Below are 19,010 nucleotides of genomic sequence, written 5' to 3'. Positions count from 1 at the left end.
TATACAAGAATATAACTACTATAATATTGCTCCCTATATACAAGAATATAACTATTATAATACTGCTCCCTATATACAAGAATATAACTACTATAATACTGCCCCCTATATACAAGAATATAACTACTATAATACTGCCCCTATATACAAGAATATAACTGCTATATTACTGCCCCCTATATACAAGAATATAACTACTATAATACTGCCCCTATATACAAGAATATAACTACTATAATACTACTCCTATATACAAGAATATAACTACTATAATACTGCCCCCTATATACAAGAATATAACTACTATAATACTGCCCCTATATACAAGAATATAACTACTATAATATTGCTCCCTATATACAAGAATATAACTATTATAATACTGCCCCCCATTTGCCTAGAAATAATCACTATTTCAATTATCAGCATTTGTTCAGGAATCCGACATTATGAACCTAATAGGAACATTATATTTGTTAGCTACTGGCACTTATTGAAATAGTAAACTTTGAACACTAAATATTATCTGTGGAATTATAAGCTTAGGTGTGGCATAGATAATAGTACATAGAGTCACAAGCAGGAAATAAAACACGTCACGGTGCTGACTGAGTACAAACATATTGTCACGATCAGTGGGTGTGTGGACCCACTAGGCCGCACCGCCGTAGTGGAGTAGCAGTTGGCCAAACAACAGTCCTAGTACAAGAGTACCTTTAATAGTGCAGACAGTAATGGAGGCTCGGCACAGATGAACTTGCAGACACCAGACGTTGTGTATATCAGCAGGCGTGACAGGTGGCACAACACGACTCCAACAGTCTAAGGCACAGGAACAAATATAGCATGGGATACAGGATACAGGTAGCAGGGTACGGGAACAACAGGAACAGGATAACACTAAGGGACCATTTGCTAAGACTAACATGGGTAAACACAACAACGTTCAGGCAATGAGTGAAAGGGCAGAGTCCTTTTTATAGTCTAGGGTGATCATGGGCTAATTACAGATCTTACTCATGTGTGTGCACTGGCCCTTTATGGCCAGACGTGAACGCGCGCGCACCCTACGGGAACCAGTGCAGCGATGCAAAGTGAGTGCCGGCATCTCTCAGGAGGGGCAGGTAAGAACGACGTTCCGCAGCTGTGGACGTTACAAGCACCATAATGGGGGGCCCATTTAGATCTTTGCTATAGGCCTCCTCTCTACTATGCACGCCACTGCTGTATAAGGATATATTCTGTAAGACAGCATTGTAGTGCATATTTTAAATGTGCAAAAGCACTAGTACATTTCATTTTTTACACTACTCTTGTTCGATCTCCAAGATCATCTTAAGTAATCATTTCCAATATCAATACAAAAACATGATGTCTAAGGCCTCATGCACACGACCGTAAAAACTCCCGTTATTACGGGTCGTAATTACGACCCGTAATAACGGGCTCATAGACTTCTATTGGCGACGGATGCCTTCCCGTTTTCTCACGGGAAGGTGCCCGTGCCGTTGAAAAAGATAGAACATGTCCTATTTCAGGCCGTAATAACGGCACGGACAGTCCATAGAAGTCTATGGAGCTCTCGTCATGACGGGTGGTTACATGTGTGCACCCGTCATTACGGCAGCGTTGCTAAGCGACGTCAGTAAATAGTCACTGTCCATGGAGCTGAAAGAGTTAACTGATCGGCAGTAACTCTTTCAGCACCCTGGACAGTGACTACCGATCAGTATAAACCTGTAAAAAATAAAAATAAAAGACGTTCATACTTACCGACAACTTCCTGCTTCCTCCAGTCCGGTCTCCCGCCCGTTGCCTTGGTGACGCGTCCCTCTCGACATCCGGCCCGACGTCCTGGATGACGTTTCAGGCCATGTGACCGCTGCAGCCAATCACAGGTCAATCACAGGCTGCAGCGGTCACATGGACTGCCGCGTCATCCAGGGATGTCGGGCTGGATGTGAAGAGAGGGACGCGTCACCAAGACAACGGCCGGGTAAGTATGAATTTCTTTAACTTTTATTACAGAAAAGGCTGTCCCTTCTCTCTATCCTGCACTGATAGAGAGAAGGGGCTGCCGATTAGTGCAGTGCTATTTTGCCGCCAAAAACGTGCCCGTAAATACGGGTGGAATACGGGTGACACCGGACCCATATTTACGGGCACGGGTTCGTAAATACTGGTGCAAAACGGGTGGAATACGTGTGACACCGGACCCGTATTTACGCCAGTATTTACGGGTGGGAAAAAATACGGTCGTGTGCATGAGGCCTTAGAGAAGAAAAACTAAATAAAACAAAATTAGATCCCCTTGTACTAGTTCACACTACTACATCCCAGGCAGAAGGGCCTGCTACCCCCTTGCCACCCTTATAGGAGAGATGGGTGGCATGACCATCTCTCCCGGTTTACTAATGTTATAATGACTGTTTAGAGTAGAAGCTTTACAGAGGTCCACATTACACAGTGGTAAGTGGATAAAAACTACTGGCGTCCAGCTCTCTACAGGAGCAATGATAGAACTGCAAACGGCACTTGCATAAGGGCCCTGGTGTCTGAGGACACAATAATTGAGGGTCACTTTAGATATTTTGCACTAGGGCCCTGGTGCTTTAGTTTTCCATGGGCCCCATAGAAAGGGTTGCTGTTTGTACTATGAGCGCTCTTGTTTTCGAGAAGTGTTCTCCATGGAAGCCACCATGTTAAAATGTATTTCCAAACCAAACAACTATTATAACAAACACCTTTTTAGAAAGCCACCAAAGGCATCTACCGACCCTTAGGGGCTATAGATTCCACTGGTGAAGCAAAAATCCAATTCAACCCTGTTTATTAATATTGAGTAAATATGGGCATCAGAAATAATTAAGATTGCCCCATACATGGCCAGATTGGATCTTGCATGGCCAACTTTATTTTTTAGGTTTTTCAAAAGCTACTATGGAAAAAACATGTGAATTCCCCCTTTATGCTAGCGTTGATCTACCTTTCCAAAGGTCCCTTACTCATATTTTCTGGGACTGCGTGGGGATTACTCCTTTTTGGACTATTTCTAAGACCTTGATTACTTCAGTCCTTTATGTGGATGTTCCCCTGGACCCATTTGTTTACTTGCTATATGTTCAATGGATGGGAAAGAGATCTTCCAAGGCTGCTCCTTTATATGTTGACAGTGGCTCGATGCCTTATCGCTCGTTCTTGGAAGCAAACTTCTGCACCCAACAAAAGACGATCTTTTCTCCCGTATTTCTGACATACGTAGACTCAAACATTTGCAGCTACCATTATTGATCAGCTTGATATCTTTGACGCCTCCTGGGAATCCTTGACTCCCTCCCCCTCATTTACTCTCTCCTGTGTATGTCTATGTCCTGCCGAATAGATTGCTATATTGTGGCTTATATAGTTACATTACTTAGAATAGTCTTTATATGTATGGGATTTCACTCTTAAGTTTTATTGATAGACCATCGTTACTTAACTTTATACTAATATACTGCTGTACAATTCTGTTTTTATTGTCTATTTTATATGTCCTTTTTTCTGTTCTTACAGTATACTTGATTAAAAAGCTCTTTAATAAATATTACAGTAAAAAATCAAAAAACTATGAGTGGTAGAGTAGTACAGCAGTCGCCACTGTTATCCTGCTACATCAGATGAATCTAAACATGGGACTATATGCATGGAATTAATTAATATGTCCTTTCTGCTAAAGAGGGTTTTACACCTGGCGATTATCGGGAACGCTATAGAATGCTCGTTGCCAATAATAATAATAATAATTGCCCTAGGTAAACAGGGCAGAGATCAGCAGATGAACAAGCAAACTCGTTGTGACAGGAGCAAAGGTGCGCCGATTAACGATGTCTCGTTGATTGGCGCTCGCTGCACCGGCCGATTATCGGCCGGTGTAATAGGGGCTTAAGTCTTCAGAAATACTGATGAGGTTTGAAGAAATTGGTCCTAGGATAAATGTATGTAGCAAAGTGAGGGGGACAGCAAAAGAAACAGAAATTACTCATTCACATCCTGGACCCTACAGCCCTGGCACTGGGTACAGATCAGCCAATGTATGACTGATATAAAAGTACCATAATACGAAAGGGAAATTAACACCCTGCACAAGATCATAGATGTGTTGGCGAAAATCAACAACATATTGATCATGTACGCAGATTCCTTAATTCACATTGAACTAATATTTAAAACCATCCCCTTTTATCACTGTTCACACACCTTTGGGGCCCTGGGCGGCAGGTTAGATAAATGGAGGGTCATATTAGTTTCAATATTTTTTATTGGTATTTGCTAGAACAGAACAAAAGAACAGTATTGCATACAAACATTGCAATGTCATCAGAACAGCAGGACATCTCTATAAAAGAGAAAATGCTAAAATAGTCGTGGTTTAAGAGACGTCATCGTAACACTACAAAGAAAAAAAGAGTGAACTAAAAGAAAACATATATATCAGCAAAGTAGACTTCCATGTCACCATACAGGGGAATAATAGTGACATCAAGACAGTAGTTAGCAAGTGTGTCACATAGCATAATAGACACCAAGTGACCATACTGAAGAGAACTTATGAAACGAGGAGTTGCCCAAGGATATGATTTTTTCATATGCGTAGGTCGTGTTAATTAGCGTAATCAGTTCTCCTAAGAGAGGGACATCGATCTCCTTCCAATGGCGGGTCACCACCAGTTTTGCCATGACAAGGATTTTACTAATTAAACAACGTAATGGTACAGGAAACGAACCCATGTCAAGAAATAGCAGGGCCAGTTGTGGGGACTAAGGGATATGACAGTTGGAGACGGTGGACAAGAGATCAAAAACCTGAGACCAATACGGGACAAGTTTGGGACATGCCCATAATGTATGATATAGAGTGCCAGTATGGCCACAACTCCTCAAACATAATGGGGACGACTCAGGGAACATTTTGTGTAGTCTATATGGGGTGTAATACCATCGCAGAGAAGTTTTCACAGCAGCTTCTATATGTTGGATACATGGTAAGGCTTTATAAATTAATTTAAATGCAGCCACCCACGCCTCCTCTGAAAAGGAGCACCCCAAGTCTCTCTCCCAGGACCGGAGGGAATGTGATTTAGAAAAAAGTGAGTGTGAATGTAGCATATTATATTATAAGTCTCAATCCCTTGCTTTGTTTTGAGAAATATCCAAACACTTTAAAAAGACATACAGCATCAAAATTATTGTAAGTCGTAATACAGTTTCTAATCTGGAGGTATTTGAAGAAACCGGTATAGAGTATTGAGATGTGTGGAATTCAAAACTGACTAACCGATTGTCCTTAAACAAATGTGAGGCATTAGCAATGCCTTTCATTGACCATAGAGACAATGATAAATTGGGGACGATCATTGAAAAAAGATCAATGGGAATGGATGACTTTAATAGGGGGCTATGTTCAGAAGATGGGTGTTGCAAGAAAAACCAACACTGAAAAGTCGCTTGAGTCAACGGGGATAGGGAGTGGAGAGATGGAAGGTCCCAAAAGGTCAAAAACAAGGTGGTTTTCAGGCTTATTGGTGATATGTACGAGGATTCTATTTGAAGCCAGTGAATATCTTTATCATCACGCCACCAATCAGAAATCTGTGCAACAAGGGTGGCAATATAGTAACTGTGTATGTCTTTTTGTCACGAGTAAGTATATGTCGGGATATTCTGGGTTTGCAGCTTGACCAAATAAATTCGGAGAGGGTTTTTTGGGCTGCAAGGAAAAATTTGGAGGGCAGGCTAATTGGGAGGGTGCGAAATAAGTATAATAGCCGTGGCAAAAGAAGAATTTTATATGCGGCTATTCATCCTATCCATGACGTGTCATACTGAAGAAGTCTGTCAGATTCTGCATGTATGGACTGAAGAAAGGGGTCGTAATTAGCTTTGTATAGGTCACGAAATGAAGATGTAATGGTGATGACTAAGTATTGAATACCATCCACTCTCCAGTCAAAGGGGTATTTGGTTTTTAGGAAATATAATGTGTCAGAGTCTAAGTGTAGGGGTAACATCTGGGATTTTTGAGTGTTCAGCTTATAATAAGAAAGTTTACCAAATGAGTTAATAACATCCATAACTGAGGCAAGCAAAATTTCTGGTTGGGATAGGGAAAGAATAATATCATCCGCGTACAGTGAGATGGTATGTGTTCTGTGTCCAATTTTTATGCCATGAATTGAGCTATGCATTTTAATATGTTGGCCAGTGGTTCCATAGAAAGGATAAATATTATTGGAGACAAGGGGCTATATTAAAGTCATTAGAGAGGACACCATTGGTGTACACCCTAGCCGAAGGGGCAGAGTAAAGAGCTTGAATGGCGGTTAGAATGTTGCCATCAAACCCCATTGTTTGGAGGGTCGAAAAAGCATATGACCAATAAATACGGTCAAACGCCTTTGCTGGGTCAAGTGCTAACAGTGTCGCTGGAGCTTTATAAGTTTCGATAGAGTGTTATAAATTCAAGACACGTCGGGTATTATCAGACGCTTGTCGACCTTTAATGAAACCTACTTGATCACTGCTTATTAAAGTGGATAATATAGGAGTAAGTCTATTGACTATCAATTTGGCGTAAAATTTGAGATAGGAGTTAAGCAGCAAGATGGGTCGAAAATTTTGAGGGGTGTCGGTGGGTTTCCCTGGTTTGGGTAGCGTAACAATCAATGCTGATTGATTTTCTCTAGGGAAAGAGCCAAGGGACATAGCTTGCTGAAAAAATCTACCCAAATAAGGAGTCAGTTGGGAGGCAAAGGTTTTATAGTATAAGTTACTAAGTCCGTCAGGACCAGGAGCCTTTCCCTGTGGAAGGGACTGTATAATTTTCAAAATTTCCGGGTCCGTGATAGGGGCTAGGTGGAGAGGCGAGGTGGAGAGGCGGACTGGAAGAAGGCATGTCAGCCTTAATATTATACAGGGAGGTGAAGGGTCATATTCAAACCCGCAGCCCCCCCGGCAACGATGTGGATATTGGGAATTTAGGCAGTAGGTTATTGCAGTCGAATTACTTTCTGATTCCCAAGAGGTTCTGCTGCAGCTGCTATCGTGTTTTAAGAATGGATCAGCAAAACCTATTTCACTTATTGTGAAATGCTAACGGCTGCTACCAGTTCTTCTGCTTGCTCATGGTTTATGGAGTGAGGATGTTCCTATTAGCCTTGAAATGCTGCTACAAATCAGTCACAATCCTCTGCTGCTCCTGATGTATGCGGATCACTGGAAAATAGACAATCTCCATTACCACAAACAAGGCGTCCTGCTTGTAGCGCTGATTAACTGCAATTAACAGGTCCTGCCAGAGTCCATCACATGATCAGAAGCTGCTCACCTGTATAGATGATTCTCCATCTATTAGTACAGATACTGCCAGGGAGAAGATGACAAGCGCCAGTGAATTTACTGACAGATACCAAAAATAGATGTCACATTTTCATCTGTCAATTATAATAGTAGCAATAGTGCAGCATTATAAAGTGCTGGATGTCCACCTAGGCTTCATAAATTAAACATAAGAGGGAGTTCTCTCTTTCAGGACACTTAACGAATAGCCAGAGCGTAGAACAGCTACAAAGACTCATTCTGGAGCACCCAGCAAGTTTATGCATTCCATGGATTAGTGCATTGATTGAAATTGGAACTGTGTAATACTTGATTTCACCTGAGGTGGCACTGCAAGGGAACTGAACACTCAGTGCTGAGTTCCCCCAGAGATAAGAGCTGATCCTGGGGATCCTTATGATCAAGGAGCACTTCTGACAAAAATGAATTGTCAAAGCGGACAATAGGGTGGTGGGAAATATGCCCCAGGTACTGGGTGTCAGAGGGGCCACCTACAAGCCGCTCTTCCTTGGCCAGGGTATTTAACTACAGGGCTAAGGTAGCAAGCTGAATATTTGCTCCAGGAAAGTCTAGCCACCACTATGCCTATAAGAAACCCTAGTCACCATCTATATCTGTGAATATAGACCATTATAAAGTATACCTGACTGAACTTTTCTCTCCCTACCCATACAGCTGGATGGGCACAGCTTGAGAACCCTCTGCCAGTGAGCAGTTTTGGAAATGAACACATTTTTCATTTTACCAGTTCTAATCATGCGGAGTTCAGCGTGACTGAGATAAGAAGGGACAGACGCAAAGAGGCAGACTGGGTTCTATATCCAAGGAATGTGTCTTCTAACTGGCCTATTATGCCCGAAACCTACAAGAGTCCTGAGCTGTGTCTTGATCGCAACACACTGTTATGCCACACAGAATTACCTTCTGCCAGTGCCTGTGGAAACATCCTGCCTCAAACACTGGAGTCAGGGGAGGTGAGCCCAAGCTCGATTCTGTGTGACTGGAATTGCGGTGCAATGGGATTCAGCTGCCGCCATAGGGCAGTTTTGGATAATAACTGTGCCGCATCAATGGGCTTGTTCATGGCAGAAATAAGGTCTGATATTCACTTATTTAATGGCCTATAGCTCTATCAGTTCACATAACTATAACGTACGTAACTTAGGGTCCTTGGAGCTTAAATATATCTGAGACTCGCTGGCCCTTTCCATAGCTGATGGGAAATGAAGGGCCTGATAATTAAAGGAATTAGTCTATCCCACCTACTGCGGGAAAGTTACAAAGATCAGTATAGATGTTTTCTCCGTCCATGAGGTCTATTCAAAAGTCATATTGGCCACTTAAGAGCAACAAGGGATAGAGTTGTTAAACCTTAGACACAAAAACATAAGTGGTAAACATGAGGTGCCATAGCAAAATTGTGAACTGGGGAACCATTTCAACAGAGAAATGACTGATTGCCTCTCACCTCTGAGGCTTTTTTAACAGTGAAGGTGGGTCCCTAGCTGATGCTAGGCCGGCTTCTCTGGAGATACACACTTAAAGCAGACAAACTCAATGGAAGCCATTTAGTTTACCTTTGGCCATTCATATTTAAAAAGTGAACAATATACATACCCAAAAGGAGAAGAATTCAGTGGCAATATGGTTATAACTAGACAGATAGGGTCATATGGTTGGTTCGTCTGGCCAAGTTTAGCTTTATCCTATTCATGGAAAGGCAGCGGCGTAGCTACCAAAGAGGTAGGCCACACCACTACTTTGGGCCCCAGGAGGTCAATGGCTCACCTTCGAACCATGCATTCTCAAGTGCAAATCCCGGATCTTCAAATTGACATTTGTCAGAAGGGAGGCTATCACGGAGTCAGGCTCCCCTCGTTCCCCTAACCTAATATCTGCAACACTTCAGGCCCTACAAAAGTGGTCTCTAATAGGCAAGCTGAAAACAAGAATGGGATAAGGATGGGGTTAGGCACGAAAAGTGGTTGTAAAGAATTAGCCCCATTTAAGTGAATTAAGGGAATAAATTGTGAGGCAGTTACCTTTCTGGGTTTACAGTTGGCTGCATGTCCAGTTTTGTTGGGCTTGCCTTGACTTTACCTAAATAATCCTGCTTTCGATTGGACTACTGGAAAACGTATTCGCTGGGGATCCTTCTGTTTCCAGAGATGCCTTCAGATTGCTTCTCCTTCTGTACTGCTGTCCCTTTTGTACTGCTCCTTCTGGACTTCCTCTACAGTACTCTGATTATATAAATTGAAGGAAGAGATACTCTCAGATCATCGCCCCTACAACTGCGCAATCTCCTGCCCGGGCACGAAACTCTTGGTCCATATCAAGGAAGGGGATGAGTTTAAGAAGGGCTTCAATACCCATTGATGAATATTACCAATACCTGTTTATGCCCTTCGGGCTTTGTAATGCTCCAGCCATCTTCCAACATTTTGTCAATTAGGTGTTCAATGACCTTCTCAATCACAGTATCTTCTTGTACCTGGTTAACATCCTCGTCTTCTCCAGAAATATTTCTTCCCATCAACAGCATGTACAGTGCGTGTACAAGGAGAATTCTCTCTACGCAAATCTGGAGAAATGCTGTTTTGAAAGATCTGAGCTACACTTCCTCGGGTAACATCAACCCCACTCAAGGTTTGAAAATGTGGCTGTCATCCTACTCTAGCCTTGTCTTACAGGTTTGAAGCAGAAGTTATCGCCTTGGATCAACACAAAGTTTGCTTTCTCAGGCCTTTCTTTGTTGAGGTGAATGCTTCTTCAGTAGGTGTAGGAGCCATCTTGTCTCAAAAATGATCTAGCGGGAGACTCCGCTCATGTGCTTTCTTCTCCAAAAAGTTCCCTAAAGCAGAACAGAATTATTTACGGTGCATTCACAAAGTCTTCAGAACCTTTCACTTTTTTCACATTTTGCTATGTTGAGGCCTTGCGCTAAAATAAAAAAAATCACGTTTTCCCCATCATTCTGCACTCAATACCCCATAATGACAAAAGTAAAAAAATAAATTTTAGACATTTTTGCAAATTTATTAAAAATAAAAAACTAACATTTTGCATGGACATAAGTATTCAGACCCTTTGCTATGACACTTGAAATTTAGCTGTGGGGGCCTCCCATTTCTCTAGATTATCTTTGAAATGTGTCTCCACCTTGATTGGAGTCCATCTGTGGTAAATTCATTTGATTGGAAATTATTTGGAAAGACACACCCCTGTCTATATAAGGTCTCACAGCTGACAGTGTCAATCAGAGCAAAAACCAAGCCATGAGGAAGAAAGAACTGCCCACAGAGCTTAGAGACAGGATTGTGTCGAGGCATAAGGGTACAAAAAAATTTCTGCTGCACTGAAAGTTCCCAAGAGCACAATGGTCTCCATAATTCTTAAATGGAAGAATTATGGAACAACCAGGACTCTTCCTAGAGCTGGCCGCCACACCAAACTAAGTAATCGGGGGAGAAGGGGCCTGGTAAGAGACGTGACCAAGAACCCAATGGTCACTCTGACTGAGCTACAAAGGTGCTGTGTGCATATTGGAGAAACTTCCAGAAGGTCAACCATCACTGCAGCACTCCACTAATCTAGGCCTTATGACAGAGTGGCCAGGAAGTAGCCTCTCCTCAGTGAAAGACACATGAAAACCCACCTAGAGTTTGCAACAAGAAAAAAGCACCTAAAGGACTCTCAGACTGTGAGAAATAAGATTCTATGGTCTGATGAAACCAAGATTGAGCTTTTTGGCCTCCATTCTAAGCGTCATGTCCTGTTCATCACCTGCCCAATACCATCCCTACAGTGAAGCATGGTGGTGGCAGCATCATGTTGTCAGGGTATTTTTCAGTGGCTGGAACAGGGAGACTGGTCAGGGTTGAGGGAAAGATGAATGGAGCAAAGTACAGAGATATTCTTAATGCAAACCTGACCCAGAGTGCTCTGGACCTTAGACTGGGCTGAAGGTTCCCCTCCCAACAAGACAATGACCCTAAGCATACAGTCAAGACAACACAGGAGTGGCTTAGGGACAACTCTATGAATGTGCTTGAGTGGCCCAGCCAGAGTCCCAATCGAACATCTCTGGAGAGACCTGAAAATGGCTGTCCATCGACTGTCCCCATCCAACCTGACAGAGCTTGCGAGGATCTGCAGAGAAGAATGGAAGAAAATCCCCAAATCCAGATGTGCAAACCTTGTGGCATCATAACCAAGACTGGAGGCTGTTATCGCTGCCAAAGGTGCTTCAACGCAGCATTGAAGGGTCTGAATACTTATGTCAATGCAATATATTAGTTTTTCCTTTTCAATAAATTAGCAAAGATTTCTAAAATTCTGTTTTCACTTTGTCATTTTGCGGTATTGAGTGCAGAATAATAGGGAAAAAGTGTTGTTTTTTTTTATCTTAGCACAAGGCCTCAACATAACAAAATGTGAAATAAGTGAATGGGTCTGAAGACTTTCCGAATGCACTGTAAATAGAGACCATGAACTGCTGGCAGAAAAGTAATCTATGGAGGAACGGTGTCATCGGCTGGAAGGGGTTAAACATCCTATCACCATCTATACGAATCATAAACACCTGGAGTACCTTCAAGCTGCCCGGCACTAAATCCTTGACAAGCTCACTGGTCTCTGTTCTACCCACGATTCAGATTCATGATGAATTACAGACCAGCCGACAAAAACCGTGGGATTGATGCCTTTTCCCACTTCTTTGATTAATCTAAATCTTCCCGGAAAATCCTGCACACACCGTGGATCCCTAGTTTATCCTAGTCCAGCTGGGATTTTCTTCTTGCCACCCTACTAACGGATTGAAATTCGCGTCCCCTTCCCTGCGACTCCTGCAGCCACTACCTCTTCACACACTGCCTTGGATAGAGATCTTCATGGACTTTATCATAGATTGACTAGTGGGTCAGGGTATTTCGGTTATATGGATGGTGGTGGACAGGTTTTCAAAGATGGCACATTTTGTTTCTCTGCATGGATTACCACTCCTCTGTTGGCCAAAACCGCCTTTCAAGAAATCTTCCCTATTCATGGCTTTCCTCGCCGTATAGTTTTAGACTGATGATTTCAATTTGTGTCGAGGTTTTGGAGGTCTTTGTGGAGATTTCTTCATATTTCTCTGGATTGCTCCTCTGGCTATCATCCCCAGACCAATGCGCAGACCAAATGGGCCAATTAGTCCCTGGAATGGTTTTTGCACTCCGACATCAATGCACAACGAGATAACTGGTTTCCTTACAATCTCTGCATTCTGAACAGCGCCATATCTCTCTGCTTCGACCTCTGGTTTTGAACAGGTTTCCAAATCTCTCAAGTCTTCCAGACCACAGTACATTGTCTTTTACCGAGTTCGAGGTTAATCAGATCCTTGACTCTGAGTTTGTTTTACTCCACTTATAATCAATCACATCTAAGTTATGAACTTAGATGTGATAGGTAACAGCTCGATCCTACGTGTCAGAGACACGCAGGACCCGCTAACACTTAACCTGTCAGTCCCGCTGACCTGACAGATACATGATTCATCGTAAGATACAGCTACTCTGTATACAGTATACAAAGCAGCTGTATCTCAAAAAGTAAAAATCATTTTTAATAAAATGTGTTTAGGAAGTTGTACTAATCACACTGATGCACAATTTTTATTTAAAAAAAAAACCCAACTATTTCAAAGGTTTACATAGCCTTTAATATTGTCAGCCCTATATATAATATATTGGATGGTGTCACTATATTATATAACTGGGATTGGGTGTTTCCAGCTTTTTATTATTCTGTATGGAAAACTCTTTGCAGAATGAAGAAATGGTTAATAAGTGTCCTGATCAATGAAGCAGAAAGGGACTTTAATATATTGAGCTTGCTCTCTGCATCTTGCAGTGTATTGCAGAGGGCTGTTGAATGGTAGAGTATTATGATACAAACTTTTAAATCAGGGCAGAAATGATTAAGAGACTCTCGTTCTGGCATCCACTTTAATGTGCTATAAATTATCTCTCCAGATCTAATGGACTTTCTGCAGAGCATTGCAAAGGGAGTGGGAAGAATGATCCTACAGCCTTGCAAACAGATGCAAAGCAATAACCAGGCTGCTTCCCCATGTCACGCTCTTCGTCTGTTATCTGAAATTAGCATATTTCAAGAACTGTGTATTACCCAGCTCTATAATATACATGAAATACTGGAGTATTTACACTTAAAGGGGAATTAAATCTAATGTTGGCAGCTTATAAATGTGTAAGCGCTATAAGACAAGCGGCTAAAATCAGTCACATAGTGGTATGCAAAAGGACAGGCCGGACATAGGCCAAAGGACTTAAGGGAGGCCAGCATGACCAGGGGTGTAGGTAGGGAAGGGGTTAAGAAAATAGGGGACGAAGAGAAGAGGAGGGGTGTGTTGGAGGGGTTGGATATGGGTGTGGAAAGGGTGGATTATAAGGGGAGGCAGGGAGAGGCAGCGCCATTAACGGCTGAGATGGTGTAGGAAGTTCCCACCCGCCCTCCCTTTTTTGGTGTTTTTTGGGGAAGTGTTGTTTAGTTGTTTTGTTGAATTCATTGTTCCGTTTTTGTTGCTGTGTTGCTCGTTTTTTCTTTTCTTTCTTCACAGAGGCAGAGACGCTGAGGGGACGCTGGAGCGGAGTCATGGCAGATGTTGGCGGATTGGGGGTCTTTGGAGTTGGTGGTAAATTGTGTGGGGGGGATTCATCGTGGGTATGGTCCCTCCCGAATTATAGAATTGGTCTGGCTCAATTTGGGCTCCTGTTGGGTGGTGTCCCGGGGAGTGGTGGCATTTAAGGACAGCCAACTGCAGATATAAGAGTGCCCCATAGCTGGTGGGAGACGGCTGGGGACAAAAAATATGCAGATGGGAAAATGGTTGGGGGCCAGATTTTTGTAGCTCCAAAGACCTCCTTTCCATGTTCAATTTATATGCTGATATCGTTATTGTTATTTATGTTTGTTAATAAAATGGCTGCTGTGGCCAAGATTTATCCAAACCAAAGTTGTCTGTGTTTCATGGGAGGGGTAAACACAGGGTTGGGTATTAGTGGCCATAAAGGAGGGAGAAAAGGTTTAAGAGGAGTGGAGAAAAGGGGCGGGGCTTAGTCTTTAACTGAACGATCTCTACAATCCCAGGGTCATGTTTCTCTAGGTTCTCAGATCTGGAGATACACTGTATCTCTATATAAAGTATTGGGACACTTACACATTACATCCACAGGTGCTCTTTATGACACCCCATTCTGAATCCATAGACATTGAGATGGAGTTGGTCCCCCCCTTTGCAGCTAAAACAGCTTCCACTCTTCTGGGGGCTTCTACAAGATTTTGGAGTGTCTGTGGGAATCTTTGCCCATTCATCCAGAAGAACATTTGTGACACTGATGTTGGAGGAGAGGATCTGGCTCGTAATCTCCATTCTAGTTCACCCCAAAGGTGTTTGATGGGGTTGAGGTCAGGAATCTGTGCGGCCAGTCAAGTTCGTCCACCGCTAACGCCCCCACCATGTCTTTATGGACTTTGTGCACTGGGCGCAGTCATGAGAACCAGAAAAGGGCCGAACCCCAAACTGTTCCCACAAAGTTCAAAGCTACAACTGTCCAAAATGTCTTGGTATGCTGAAGCATTGAGATTTCCCTTCACTACAACTAAGGAGCAGACTCCTGAAAAACAACCCCATAGTATTTACAGCTTGCACAATTCCGTCAGGCAGGTAACGTTCTCCTGGCATTCGCCACACCCAGACACGTCCATCAGACTGCCAGATAAAGAAGCGTCACTCCACAGAACACAGAAAATCTTAAGTTATTGAGTCAGCAGAGCGTTGGCGACTTTTATGCACTATACGCCTCAGCACTCGGCGACCCCGCACTGTAACTTTACGTGGTCTCCAGGAGTGATCATGGAGGAGACATTGTTTGGGCTTCCTGTTTGTCATCCCATTGAGCACCATGGTCAGACTCACCCTAGCCTGAAGCAGCAAACAATAAATTGCATTTAACTGCACAGTATATGTAGATAAGATAGACTTTAGCGTACTGTGCCCTTAATAAGTCCTCCCCATGTGTCCTAGTATTAGGATAATGCACCTTTGTTACATCTGTATTACAACTTTGGTTCTTCTTTAGGATACGTTCAAGGAATAATGGGAGATGCTACAGTAAACTCCCGAGTGCAGTGCAGTGCCATTATGTACTTTGTTGGCATCTTGGCACTGATTGTGTCCCCTGGTATTTTCTGATAGCTACACACAACAGCATGATGCAACACAGTATTTCAGCATCCAATATGCCCGTCTACATAACGCTATGCAATATTGGAAATAATTGTTCATTCTTGTATTGGAAAAATCCTTTCTTTGCACTGCCTCACATGCATATTTGTATGGTAATACAGTAAATGTATTGTAATGTATTAATGCTACCTAGCGAGAAAAACTTGCAAGCTTGCATGATAAATCTTTTCACTGACTGAACAGTTTTCCAGTGATCATTCTTATTGGCCAGATCCGCTGCAGTTACCTCTATGGACATGCCCTTGGTCGGATCAAACCACACTGAATACGTCTTGATCCGCATTCATGTAATGTCTAATCCCTTTCTAAGCAATCACCAGGAGCAGACACAGAAAGCAGAAGTCCCCTGTGCAAGAACAGTATGTAAGTCCTTTGCTTTCCAACTGGTAATTCGATGAGAATGCGTCATAGTGCACATCCAATATGGCTCTCCAGAAAGTCCCTCACCAGTGTGCCAATTCACCAGTCATAGACAACCATAGTAATCATCAGCACAAGCCACTGCATGCCATCTAATAGACAGACAGGAGTAATATTTCTCTTTGAAGGTGGCAGCGGTTCCCCTTATCTACGGGGGCCATGCGCAGCTGCTCAGGTTGACCATAGGGTGTGTCTGCCCATGGCAAGCACTGACCTTAGGGTGGTCCGACAGCCAGGATGCCAAAGAAATAAAACTTCTAGCAATAGACCACAGAAACTCTGAATTCTGCAGACATAGCCCGGGGCAGACATAGTGGTTAATGGGTTCCATAGCAAATATTAAAGTGGGACACCCATCTGGTGCTGGTTAACACTACCATACCCCTAACCACATGTGACAGGAAGACTTGGTGCTTGTTTGTCCTCATCTCTTTTCCATGATCCTTGGGTTACTTCCCCGAACCCTTGTTTGCTAAAGTTGTAGCACCTGTGCTGAGGCGATCCCTCGGGTTCCAGCCATTAAAATTAAGGATTCAGCAAATCTGGATTTGACAAACTCCAAGGGCCCTATAACACGTATCTGCGCTGCCTCTATGGTACGTATACCCTTTAGTGTTCCACGTAAATATCTTCTGCGCTTGGTTCCAACATTTACTATTGAGATCCAAACTAGCTAAGGAAGCAACATCAGCACAATAACGGTTTGTTGGATCTCCATGTATTGAATTCCCTTAGCAGAGTATCTACATACAGTACATACATGGGATTGACATGGGCAATGCCAATTGTTCGCTAGATTGCACATTTGCTGGTGTGATAGATCAGGCATCACCACCATGTAGTCTGATGGATGAATGTGGAGTTGGCAGATGCAGGGAAAAAGCTTTCTACCAGTGTCATCTGTAATTTTGGTGGGGGAGGAATCACAGCCTGGTCTGGTTTGGGCTCCTTACAAGACCTCGCGGAGAATTGTGAGCTTCCAACTTTGTGGCCACAGTTTAGGAAGGCGTAATAATGCCCCTAAGAAGGAGGCGAAGTCCATAAAAAAATAATTTGTTTGCCAAGCTTATTATTAAAGAAATAAAATGAATTCACCTTAAACCCAAAGACCTTTGAGATGCTAGGGTTGAATGGGCACGAATTTGTGCAGCCCCTTTTCGAAATCTAGTGTAAATTCTTCTGAGAAGAGTGGAGGCTACTGAAAAATCAGCAAAGGTAGAAGCAACCTCATATTAATGGCCATGCTTCTGGAATTAAATGTTCACCAAGCGCATATGGGTGTAAGGTTCCAGTGTTTAGATACTTTTGGCCGTGTAGTGTATATATGAAAAATGAGATTATTAAACTTTTAACTACTCCTCTGCGCTGTGTGTGTTTGTGTTTGTTTTGGGTACATTCTGTCACTTCCCATAAGGAGTGATAACATTTACAGGTGCTATTCCACTAAACAATGTCTGTTGTGTCTGGGAGGGAACCCTTCTCTGCTATGTGCCGGCCCTTTAGAAGTCTAGAGTTCCTAAAACAGACATGCATAGCAGATGGGAAGCCTGGATGTGTGGGCACTAGGTTCTAAACAAGTTTTCACTTTGGACATGCGTTACGCTGCATTTCTTTTTTTAATCGAAACACTTTTTCCATTTAACCTAACAGTTTATGAATATATAAATTGTAGCTTGTAGAAATTGCAACTAAAGAGATCTTGAAGCTCCTGGGCCCCAATACAAAATCTGTAACATGACCCCCAAATATCACGTGTCTTTTATAAAATTGGTATCCTCTTATGGGGCAGGGGGGCTTTGGGCCCCATCAGGTAGCAGGGCCCAGATGCGACTGCTACCTCTGCACCCCCTATAGCTACGCTCCTGCCTGATAGTTCTAGTCACCTGTAGTCACAGATGGGAACTTGCATGAAGCGCTACCAACAGTAAAGCATCAACGGCCTTGACGGTTTGTGAAGCCATCAAATTTATTGTACAAAGCTGTATGGTTTTAGGCTTGGCTTTTAGATGAAGATGCAGGAGCGTTTACAGGGCTCTTAAACCTGAAGGTCATCTGGATAGCCATAACATCAGGAATGAATCCAGTGCCTGGACAGTAGGGCCCCATATTACCCGATGCCAGCCATGGTGCTCATCTATTGATGTCTGCCAGAAGCTCTCAGAACAAATTGATTACTTTCTTCTCTGTTAACATCTTTTCAGCTGGTTGATTGGCTGAACATCTCACATTAGGTGACATCACTGCATAGGCATGATGATGTCACTATTGCCAGACATGAGGTACATGATTCTCATAGTCCACCTCTGCCTTGCATTACAGCTGAGATAGCGACTGGGGGTAGTGGCTAAAGTTAGATTCAATGCCCACAATGAAGAGATGGCCATACATTTTTGTCATGCTTTATTGAAATAAATGAAGGCTACAGAGTAGTAGAAGTGATCATGGCAGATATTTTTATGGATTTCCTATCAGTAATCTCAGTGAAAAACAATACTGTCAGCCTCTCCCAACCTGAAACCAGATAACAGGGAGTAATAAAAAAGAAGATATACTGCAAGTTTAATGGTCCTTTAAATATAGGGGTTAACCTGTGTATACAAATCATCTTTTCCTGAATATTTTTTTAAGGTACGGTGCTGTTACTACGCATTTACAGTCCTGTAGTCTATTTTGGATTTATGATGGAGATCGTGCTCTTTTTCAGTAGGACTTGCAACTGTAAAGTCTATTGTCTCTTACTAATTGATGTCTGTCTGGAGAGAAGTCCCTGGGAGGCACAAATCAAATATTATATGACAGATTATTACGTAGCAGAGAATTCTAGCATGAGGTGATCACACTGGCTCCGTCTTTTAATACATGGACAAAGCATTATGCACCCATATATCTTTGTGGGTGC

At 42.7% G+C, this 19,010-nt stretch overlaps 1 protein-coding gene across 10 annotated transcripts in view; it reads right to left on the bottom strand.

Moving 5' to 3' along the window:
• The window catches only part of CACNA1B (calcium voltage-gated channel subunit alpha1 B), a 214,581-nt gene that overhangs the window by 165,837 nt on the left and 29,734 nt on the right, over nt 1-19,010 (bottom strand). The gene's annotated exons all lie outside the window — the stretch shown is intronic.

Source organism: Rhinoderma darwinii, chromosome 8, assembly GCF_050947455.1.
Source record: "Rhinoderma darwinii isolate aRhiDar2 chromosome 8, aRhiDar2.hap1, whole genome shotgun sequence".
Taxonomy (NCBI): domain Eukaryota; kingdom Metazoa; phylum Chordata; class Amphibia; order Anura; family Rhinodermatidae; genus Rhinoderma; species Rhinoderma darwinii.
The sequence above is the reverse complement of the archived record's forward strand: the minus strand, read 5'-3'. Positions and strand labels throughout refer to the sequence as shown.